Source organism: Mus musculus, chromosome 3, assembly GCF_000001635.26.
Source record: "Mus musculus strain C57BL/6J chromosome 3, GRCm38.p6 C57BL/6J".
Taxonomy (NCBI): domain Eukaryota; kingdom Metazoa; phylum Chordata; class Mammalia; order Rodentia; family Muridae; genus Mus; species Mus musculus.
Genome location: NC_000069.6, coordinates 35402384 through 35413426, shown reverse-complemented (window position 1 = coordinate 35413426; position 11043 = coordinate 35402384). Strand labels below are relative to the sequence as shown.

Sequence of the window (11043 nt, the reverse complement as noted above, 5' to 3'; positions counted from 1 at the left end):
AATCTAGCTGGGTGGAGAGTTTGTACGCAGTAAAGGAGGGACCTGTGAGTGGTGGTAGGCAGGGCTGGTCCTTGTGGAAGCCTCCCATCATGATTTTAATGGCTAGAGGTTGTGTTTAGATGTAGGGCTCTTCTTTACCTACTAAACTTTTTGCTAAGTTCAATTCTAAAAGATGATACTCTGTATGTTTGATAGGTGTTTTTACTTTGTTTTTATTTGTGGTGGTTTGAATATTCTTAGCGCAGGGAGTAGCACTATTAGGAGGTGTGGCCTTGGTGGAGGAAGTGTGTCACTGTGGAGGTGGGCTTTCAGAGACTTTCCTTCTAGCTACCTGGAAGCCAGTCTGCTCCTGGCTACCTTTGGATAAATATATATGACTCTCAGCTCCTTCTATCCCATGGCTGTCTGGATGCTGCCATGCTCCTGCCTTGATGATACTGGACTGAGCCTCTGAACCTGTAAGCCAACCCCTATTAAATGTTGTTCTTTATAAGAGTTGCCATGGTCATCGTGTCTCTTTACAGCAATAAAATCCTAAGACATTCTTTAAAATATTATTATTTTAAAAAGGTTTATTTATTACGAATGTGAGTTCACGGTCACTCTCTTCAGACACACCAGAAGAGGGCATTGTATCCCATTATAGATGGTTGTGAGCCACCACGTGGTTACTGAGAATTGAACTCAGCTCCTCTGGAAGAGTAATCAGTGTTCTTAAACACTGAGCCATCTCTCCAGCCCTAAATTATAATAATAATAATTATTATTATTATTTGGTTTTTCGAGACAGGGTCTCTCTGTGTAGCCCTGGCTGTCCTGAAACTCACTCTGTAGACCAGGCTGGCCTCGAAGTCAGAAATCCGCCTGCCTCTGCCTCCCAAATGCTGGGATTAAAGGCATGTGCCACCACTGCCTGGCTATTATTATTTTTTTATCATTTAAGATATTAGGTATTAGAAAAGGAAAATTTTATAGTTCTGGATCACTTGCTCATTTTTTCCTAGATTTCATTAAGAATGTTTGTAGAAGCTTTTTTAAAAAATCATTTTGATATATGAAAGCAGAATTTCTTTTAAGTTACAGTGAGAACTGTAAAGAAATTGATTCTGTGCACAATATTACTATAATATTGTACTACTATAAGTACTTTAACTATGTTGAAAATTCTTGAAGGATAATATGATTGGAAATAAACTTTCTGGTTAAATTAAATTTGGTTTAATTGAGCAAGTTGTTTTCTCACAAATTTGGTGATTATCATGAAAACAGATAAATTTTAATATATTTTTCTTTGTCATTTTTTGTGACAAATAATCACAATGTGTTTGAATAAATCCCCCCATTCATGGGCTAATGGTGTGCTTTGTTTGTAGTGGTTTTGTGATTAGGATCTTCTCTCTATGGTATCTTACTCTCTCATCATGAGAAACCTTTATTATGCAAGGGTTCAGCAAGTCTCACCAGGTGCTGAGCAATGTCAGTAGCAGGCTCTGGGATTCTCTATACTATGAGTCAAATACAATTTTACATTTTTAAATTAAAATTAATTCGTTAATGTGTGTGTGCATGCGCACACACGTGTGCACAAGCAGGTGCCATAGTACATGTGTGGAGGTCAGAGTACAACATGAAGTGTCCTCCTTTTACCATACAGGTTCTGAGAATTGAACTCAGATGGTCAGGCTTAAAGACAAAGAAAGGCCTTAACTCACTGAGCCATCTCACTGTCCCTAAACTTCTGTTCTTTATGAGTTATCCAGTCTTGGGTATCTTGTTATAGCAATAAAAAATGACTTACAAACATATTTATGAGGTTCAGTGTGTATGTATGCCTTATGAAAGACTAAATTAAGCCACAACATACTTATTACCTTATGTACATATTCTGCAGTGCAAACATCTACAGACTGGTTTAGCTATTTGAACTGTGTGCCATATCACTATTAACTATATTACATATGACTATGGTGGTTAATAGATCTCAAAGTTTGAATCCTTCTGCAAATGAAGCATCCTCCTCCTTACTCAGTGTCTTCCCCTGCCCCTCTCCCACTCCTGTCTGCTATTCACTGCTCGACTTTTGACTTCTGTGAACTGACGCTTTTATGGTTCCACATGTTTGTATGTCTGTGTCTGGCTCGTTACATTTGTTATCACGTCTCTTATGAAGTCATCCAGATGTTGCCGAAGGCATGATTCTCCCCTTTTGGTCATGCATATTTGCCACATTTTCTTTATCTGTTCATCTGTTGTAGGCATTGTGGATATTTCTGTAGTGAACACATGAATGTGACTGTCTTTTTGATAGTGTGATTTTATCTCTTTTAGAAACACACCCAGTTGGGACATGCTGGGTCAGAGTTTGTAGTTGATTTGAAGATTCCCCATGTGGTTCCAAAATGGTTTGCAAATACTTTTCTCAATGTGCATGTTGGCTCTATGTTAATTATTTCTGTAACTGTGCACAACTCTTCAATTTGATGCAATCCCACTATCTATTTCCATTTTTGTTTCCTATAAGGTCATAATTATGATCTTTATCTTAAAAAAATAAATTTTCTTTAGATATTATAACAAAAAATTACTGCCCATACTTAAGTCATGGAACTTTCCTTTTATGCTTTTTTTCCCCCCTAGTTTGCAAGCTTAATATGTAATATGTGATTTCGCTTTGGGAGTTGATTTTCTTCTTTTTTTTTCCTTCCTTCCGTTCTTCCTATTTATTTTATTTATATGAGACACACCAGAAGAGGGCATCGGATCTCATTACAAATGTTTGTGAGCCACCATGTGGTTGCTGGGAATTGAACTCAGGACCTGTGGAACTGCAGTTGGTGCTGTTAACCACTGAGCCATCTCGCCATCCCGGAGGTTGATTTCTTAATATAGTGAATGATAAGGAACCAACCTCATGCTTCTGCTTGTAGACAACTAGTTCCCCCATCACTGTTTATTAAACAAACTGTTGTTTTCCCCTTTCTGTCCTCTTTAAACCTTTGTCAAACCTCAACTGAGTGCAGAATGTAGGCTTATTTCAATGCTGTTTCTTCTGTTCAATTGGCCGATTTTCCTACCAGACTTCCTTGACATTGTTTAAGATAAGGAATCTGTAGGTGGGTTGAAAATAGGAATGTAACCTAGTAGGAATCTCTCTGACTTTAAAATGAATAAAATTACCCAAAGTACAATAGTAAAAAGTCATTCAGTACCAATCAGGATGTGACTAGTGTTTTGGGTGGAGCTGACTGGTCACAAGTCTGCAGGCTGTGTTTATCTGACCTTGACATGCAGGTTTTGAGCACTATAGGAATAGTTCTTATAAGCTGACTTTGACTATGTCTGGAGAGTAACAATAAAATGTTCAAATTATCCCCAATGGAGGAGTTAGAGAAAGGCCTGACGGAGCTGAAGGGGTTTGCAACCCCATAGGAAGAACAACAATATCAACCAACCAGAGCTCCCAGGGATTAAACCACCAACCAAAGAGTACACATGGAGGGACCCATGGCTCCAGCTCATATGTAACAGAGGATGGCCTTGTCAATGGGAGGATAGGCCCTTGGTCCTGTGAAGGCTTGATGTAGGGGAATGCCACGGTGGCGAGGCAAAAGTGGGTGGATGGGGACACACCCTCATTGAAGCAGGCGGAGGGAGGATGGGATAGGGAGTTCCCTAGGGGTGGCTGGGAAAAGGGTTAATATTTGAAATATAAATAAAGAAAATATCCAATAAGAAAAGGAAAAATATTTATTTTTTTAATTGTATATGTATGTGCATGCCCAAGTGTATGTGTGTGCACCACATGTACTCAGGAGCCCTTGAAAGTCAGAAGAGGTATCTAATCCCCTGAAACTGAAGTTATCGATGGGTGTGGGCTGTCATATGGGTGCTGGGAACCAAACCAGAGTATCTGAGAGAGAAGTAAATACTTGTAACCACTGAGCAATCTCTCTGGCCCCAAGACTACTTTCTATCGAAGTCAAATCTATTAAAAAGAATAAAAAAGCTACCACATGGTGATGGAAAACATTTTTCATCCTCTACTTCATTTAATTAATTTTCAAAGTGTTGAAGAATTTGTATGCTTTGGTGGTAAGACCCGAGGCTAAATGAATACATATTTTAAAAGCCACATAAATAAATCAAATCTATCCAGTGGTATCCCACGAACCTCCAACAGTTACTATAATTCAGAAAACCCTAAAAGAAAACGTACTTTTTGAATTGTACATAAAGAAAGAATTCACCAAATAAATGAAGATGAACTGTTTAAAGCAATCAAGGAAACTCCTCCACATGATTTATAGACATTCACTCAGTGCAAACAAAAACACTGTTAGTCATACCATTTTTAGATTAATTGGTTTTTAATGTAAAGACAAACAAATTGCAGTTTCTGTACTTGAGACTCTCGAAGTAAAGAAAGAACGTCAGACCGAGCCCCCAAATGTGGTATGGATGAGAGGTCGTGAGAACTCAGAAGAGCGCCTTACTGCTCATCAGAGAGAAAACCAACATGGAAGGAATTCCTGGTAAGCGGCCAGTTACAGAAAGCCTGGGTCTAGAAGGATGGGTCCCAAGGCAGATGGGAAACGCCTCGCCTTTGGATGAGTTGTCCTATTGACGTCAGCAGTGTGGCGTTATGCCCCAGCTCTTAGTGGAACAAGGAATCCCCCTGAAGGGGGCCTTGCGCCCTCCCCGCTTGGAAATGTGACAGAAAGAAGACAGAGTGGTAGAGACTTTGGAACAGTTTTTCATCCATGCTTTCCAAGAGTCAGTCTAAAACTCTTTATTATTATTATTATTGTCACGGGTGTAGCTAGACTGTGGAGTGCTGGAACACTCTTACTCCGGGCAGCATGGAAAAATCTACAAGCCAGCTTCTCAGCAGCGACCAACAGTATTTTGTTTCCTGCTCTGAGCCACCTATCGCAGGCACCAAGGCAAACCATGTAAAGTTAGCATGTAGGGAGCTACAGAGAGGAAGGACAACAGCCAGCTTAATGACAAACTGGGAGTCCGTACTGGATGGCAGGATGATTTGTGAACCCACCGAAAGGAAGCGATGTGCTCACTGTGTGGTGATGGTGGTGGTAGTAGTGGGAGGGGGGTGGGGGGAATCGGACGCCAGCACCAAGCCCGCTGCCCTTTCATCTGTCTACCAGTTAGCTTCTCTCTTGAGGTCTGGTTTGGTTTTTTTTATTTTGAAACAGGGTCACTACTGATTCTAGGTTGGCTTCAAACTCAAAATCTTCCTGCCCAAGTCTTTCGTGTGCTGGAATAACAAGTGGCCACCGCCATGCCTCTTGAATTTAAGAGGACAAACAAACAAACAAACAAAAAACAAACAAAAAAAAAAAAACCAAGAACTTGGAGACAGGCCAGTAGGTGCATCCATAGCCATTCAAGCAAGTGACTGAGCTGCAAAGACGTCTAGTGAATGGGTGGTTGATGACATGCGTGTGCAACTTGAGGGTCCTGTCTCATCAACTGTGTCTTATCCTAGTCCAATGGATAGGATATCCTGTATATTGTGATCCCTTTGGGGGGGGGTCACATATCGAATATCCTGCATATCAGATATTTACATTACAATTCATAACATAGCAAAATTGCAATTATGAAGTAGCCAGAAAGATGATTTTTTTGGGGTCGTTGCCACACGAGGAGCTATATTAAGGGGGTCACAGCATTTGGAAGGTTGCAACCTAGTTAAAACCCAACACCAGTTTACTGAGTGTCTGTTCTGTGCCTAGTGTTAGAATAACTCTGGCTTGGACATGAAGATGCTGCTCTAGATACTGTATAATCTCATTTAATTCTCATTTTACATAGAGGAAGACGAAGTAGAAGAATATAATTGTTTGACAGGTTGGTCACACAGTTAATACAGTGACATTATTTCAGTGCCTTTCATAGCCTATGTATTTCATTCATGATTAGAACAAGGAAATGGGTCGACGGGAGAAGACAATGAGCGCAGAAGAGCCATTGAAATGGCAGTGTGCATAATGACAGAACAAGTATCCAGAATGATCTTGCTAGCCTGGAGCAGATGCTGGCCCAGCAGCTCTGAGGGCAGCATATGACTCAGTCCAGCAGCAAGACACATGGGCTGCAACAGGAGGGAAACGATGTCTTATTTATACAGTCTTCAGAGAAGGGGATGCTCTGTTCTGACTGAGTGCACCTCAAATCTGCAAGGGGATTGGGCAGATGCAGGCTTTGTGGGCCACAGGAGTATGCTCAACCCTGCTGCTCTTTACACAGGTTCATTTGAATGTCTATCACTAAGCTCTGAGAAGATGGTTGGTAACACTGTCTTATTAGGGAAGACGAAAACACATTTACAAAAAATATACATGGATTATAAAGTCTGTCATGAGGACAGACCTAGTGAGTAACTGACTCTGAACTGTAGTACTTACCAGCAATCTTTCCTTCATTATCAGAACTGAAACAAACAAACAAACAAACAAAGAAACAAACATAAAAGCCCGAAGACATCTGGGTCTGGAAAGGGGGTCTCAGAGCTCTGGTTCTCAAGGTGATACCTGGTTCCTCTTCAAGACACCCTAACATCAACTCTTTGTAGACCTGCTGTTCTAGAATCTATGTTCTTACCAGTAGGGGTAAGTTTAAGATCTCTCAGTTAGGGCTTGCTAGTTTCCAGGAACTGTTTATCAAGCAGCTTTGAGGCTCCTTGGGGAGGCCAGTGAGTAGAAGCTGGGGGCTACAAATTTTCATGATATTAGGTTAAACAACTAAGCACTGGCCACATTGTAACAGGGAGTGGTTTTTAAAGGAGATGTGCTGCCTTCCATGGAAAAAGTTCCGGAATAACTCACTTTAGGGGAACCTCTTGGAGAGAATTCAAGCCTCCTGTGATCTAGGAAAAGCACTGCACTGTATATATAATCTTCTAACCTCATCATCGAGAGGAGCAAGTAGCAAGGCTTTAGATGAACCCCGCTCCAGCAAGACTTTTCTCTTTGTTTGGCTTTGAAAATACATGGAAACAGCTTCTGGTTTGCCAAGTCCCGGAGTCACTTAGGGTCTCAAGTGGCTATGAAAAAAAATGTCCATGAATTGAAGACAGGGTGAGAATTGATGTTTCATGGGGTAATAACAAAAGGGGGGGGGGACCCTCTTTACTAATTAAGGGAAAGTGCTATTTGAAAGTTACCCGGCTTCTACTGCAACGTATCAGGGAGCTTATTTCCTGATGGCTTTAGGTATTATTTTGTTATTATTAAGTTAGGGCAAAAGCACGAAGTCAGAACAGATTTGTTGGCAAGTGAACTATTTGAAGTTGCCTGCTACGATGAGCATGGTGGACTGTATGACTGCCTGTAACTTCCCTACATGTATGCCCGAGAGCGGGCTGAGCGGGAGAGCCGGCTGAGCCCGAGAGCTGGGCTGAGGGTTCTCATTTGTTGAAACATACGCATCATTGTTGCCCTCGCCACACAGCTGTGGGGGGAAACGGTTCTCGCCCTACGGTTATAACCCCCCTTCTCTAAATTACTGTTTACTGATGTGGGAGAAAAGGACTCCAGGCATAGCCCAATAATTACTTTTGGCACTGCTCAATAATTAATGAAGTGTTAAAGAGACTCTGCTAAAGTTTGGGCATCTGCTGTGGAGGATGAGAAAGCACGAGAAACTCTGCCGTGGAGCCAAGTCCAGCACACATCTGCCCTTCCGTGTCCTGCCAGGAGAGGGCCCCGCAGGGGACCAGCACCAGTGAAGTAGTTAGTAAAGGACACAAAAGGACAGAGACTCCCAAGCTGTTTCCAAGTTTGGGAGAAGAAAACCCAAATGTGGTAAGTTGCTGCTCTTTTGTCCAGGGCTGCTCCTTCCTTTGTAATTGACAGGTAAGTTTTAAATTGTGTGAAAAGGAATTTATACTCAGAAACAACCCTTCTCACCTCTCTACTGCCTGCAACGCAATACTTACTAAATCAGCAAGCGATTCCAAATAAGTTGGGAACCATAACGGGAGTGTGTGTTTGTTTCCTGAAGGCGTCTTGCCTGGTTAGTAAAATATCAAGATTACTTTTCGGCGATACAAAATTAACAAAAGAAGGGATAAATATTATTTTTTCCCCTCAAAAGAGTGGTCTGGAAGAAGCCCAAGGATTAACTCTTTGTGACTCAGTCTGATTTCACAGTGTGTCACCTCTCACACTGGTCCTCATCAATCATTGACACGGGATGGGCCTCAGACAGGCCCTGGGGCTTTCCCAGGAACCCCTGCTGTTTGGCTGGAAGTTGGTTGAGGCAAAGGGTTTCTGAAGCTGACTGCAGCTTCAAGCCCATCTCTCCCGCAAAGGGTGTTTGCTCCTGTGTGCAGCCTCCTCTACTTGCCTGCTCCCTAGCTCCCTGTTTCTCTGAGTTTGCTTTCTTAAGAGGCCAGTTTTTTTCTGTGACAACTAAGCCAAATAGAGAGCAAAGAGTAAATCTTGAGGAATCAACGCCAGGCTGCCCTATCTTTCTCTCCTTTTTAATATGAAAGTGGTTACAGGCACTTAAAAAAAACCAAAAAAAAAAAAAAAAAAAAAAAAAAAAAACAGAAAAACAAAAAAAAAAAAACCTCTCAGCGGGAGTTGCAAAGTTTCCTAACTCATCACCTAGCAACAAAACCCAGCAAAACATTTGCAAAGCAGTTTCTCCGGCAGGGCCCTGCATGAGTGGCAGGACAGACTAGTGCAAGGCTAAATTTGCCACGGAAGAGAATTGAATGCTTTCTTCTTTGTTCAAGTAGAGGGCTGAGATACACAGGGTCGATCTTGCTACAGCCAAATTAATGTATGTTAAGGAACAAACTATATGGCCCATTGTGAGCGGGAGCTCAGAAGGGTCCACAGAATTTGAGGATGGGGCTGGTTCTCATTGGAAGTATTTAAACTGAACTTTTAAAGTGGTGGCTTTACATAAAGCAGTCTCAGAGAGATACCCCTGTACTTTGTCTATCTACATTACATAAAACAGTCTGGACCTTCTGGATCTTTGGACCAAAACAAAACAAAACAAAACAACAAAACAAAAAATCAAAACAAAACAAAACAAAAAAAACCCTACACCTGTTGAGAAATAACTTGAGAATTTGAAGATTACTCCCCCCCCCCCCCCCAAATAATATCTATAAAAATTTCCTTCAGAAAGAGCAAGCCTGCTTTGTCTGGCCCTCCTCTGGCCTCCTCTCTTAGCAGTCAGGCACAATGCCTGTCACCATGAAGAAAAGAAGCCACTCTGGACTTAGTTATAATGGCCTTCTGCAAGTCCGTGTTAGGGTCTTTTGCCTTCGAGGCAGATAAGAACCGTCAATGAAATTCTTTTTGCTGTACTGTGCACTGGAAAATGGAAGATCAGATCAAAATGCATCTGACTTCTTCTTTGTTTCTGTGGTAAATAGCCATATGTGGGGGCTGGTGAGGTGGCTCAGTGGGTAAGAGCACCGACTGCTCTTCCGAAGGTCCTGTGTTCAAATCCCAGCAACCACATGGTGGCTCACAACCACCCTTAAAGGGATCTGACGCCCTCTTCTGGTACATCTGAAGTCAGCTACAGTGTACTTATATAGAAAATAAGTAAATCTTAAAAAAAAAAATAGCCATATGTGGAGATGTGTACATGAAGTCAACTGCCCTACAACAAGGATCTTAATTTGTGTGGCTCAGATAGGGCCTCTTAAGGCCACAGACCTGTATCAGCCCCAGTTTTCCATGGGTCTAGGTATGTCCTGATTAAAGTAGAAAGGACTATGTCTTCCCTGGCACGTCCCATAGGCCTGTTGTTGATCTGGATGCCAGCATTTTGTCCATAGTCTATATCACTAATGACAAAATTGCTCTGCACATTATCCCACCTCTGCTCAAAATGTCACTCTAAAAAAATGATCACATATTGTTATTGTTCAGAGTGATGCACTTCATTGTGACACTTCCCGACAAGTGTACTTGGACCAGGTTTGTACCCACATTACTTTTTGTCTGGGCTCCCTCTCCTCAGTTCCCTCTTCCCAGAGTCCCCTCCTACTTTCACATCATCCGAGGTAGCTTTTAGATCCGAGCACATCTCAGTTAGCTGTATAAAAGGCTTTGTTTCCTCTCTGAGAAGCACTGACTGCTTTGTTTGTTAATGAGACTGACAGGAAGGCTCTGTCTGCCATCTCCCGTCTCACTCCAGTCTGAACCCTTGACAATTTTTCTTCTTCCATAGTCAGCGGCTCTCTCAGCAGTGAGAGCCATGCTCTAGCCTTTGCTGCTCCAAGTGTGGGGACTACTGACCACAGGCCCCTAACATCAGCAGCCTTGCAGGCACTGCCCAGGGGGATTCATCCACACACTGGTGGAGGGTTTTTTAAAAAGGTTCATTTTTATTTTTAATTATCTGCATGTGTACACTTTTGTATGGCTCATTAGCACATGACGGCAGTCGCCTTCAGAGGCCTGAGGTATTAGGTTTTCTTGGTGCTGGGGTTGCTAGTGATAGACCACGTGCTGTGAACTGAACTTGGGTCCTCTGGAGTCATGAAGTTTCCAACCTCTGAGCCAGCCCCGCACTGTCCAGTATAAGGAGCACCGTGAGGAGCACTGTGATTTACGTCCGGTTGGGAACACTGGCTGACGATCCATCTTTCTGTTGATTTTGCCTCTAAAACGCTGCTCTCCTAGGATAACTTTGGCAGCTGAGTAGAAGAGTCATAGGGAACAAAACCTCGTGTGTTCACAGATAGAATGACCTCATATTTCCATGTGACCTGGTGGGCTTGTGTTGCATACATCTGGTTACACAACTTAGAGGAAGTGGAATCTTTTCTTGTGCCATGTTTCATATTTATTTATCATACTCCAAGAAGTCACAGGGATCCCTTCACATCTGCATATCTCAGAGCCCTTACCATCGTAGGAGTAGGTGGTGGCTGGATTGAAATCTCAGAGCCCTTACCATCGTAGGAGTAGGTGGTGGCTGGATTGAAATCTCAGAGCCCTTACCATCGTAGGAGTAGGTGGTGGCTGGATTGAAATCTCAGAGCCC

At 42.3% G+C, this 11043-nt stretch overlaps 1 long non-coding RNA gene across 1 annotated transcript in view, besides 1 other annotated feature; it reads left to right on the top strand.

Moving 5' to 3' along the window:
• Positions 6717 to 9733: an enhancer, noted in NCBI's record as "VISTA enhancer mm996". NCBI's record gives its function as "enhancer in: neural tube[9/11] | hindbrain (rhombencephalon)[9/11] | midbrain (mesencephalon)[9/11]" and the evidence as "EXISTENCE:transgenic organism evidence [ECO:0001131][PMID:17130149]".
• Positions 7477 to 11043, top strand: part of Gm38512 — a 68251-nt gene continuing 64684 nt past the window's right edge. The window contains exon 1 of the long non-coding RNA XR_389676.2: positions 7477 to 7826. This is a non-coding gene — a long non-coding RNA (predicted gene, 38512). The remainder of the gene's footprint in view (positions 7827 to 11043) is intronic.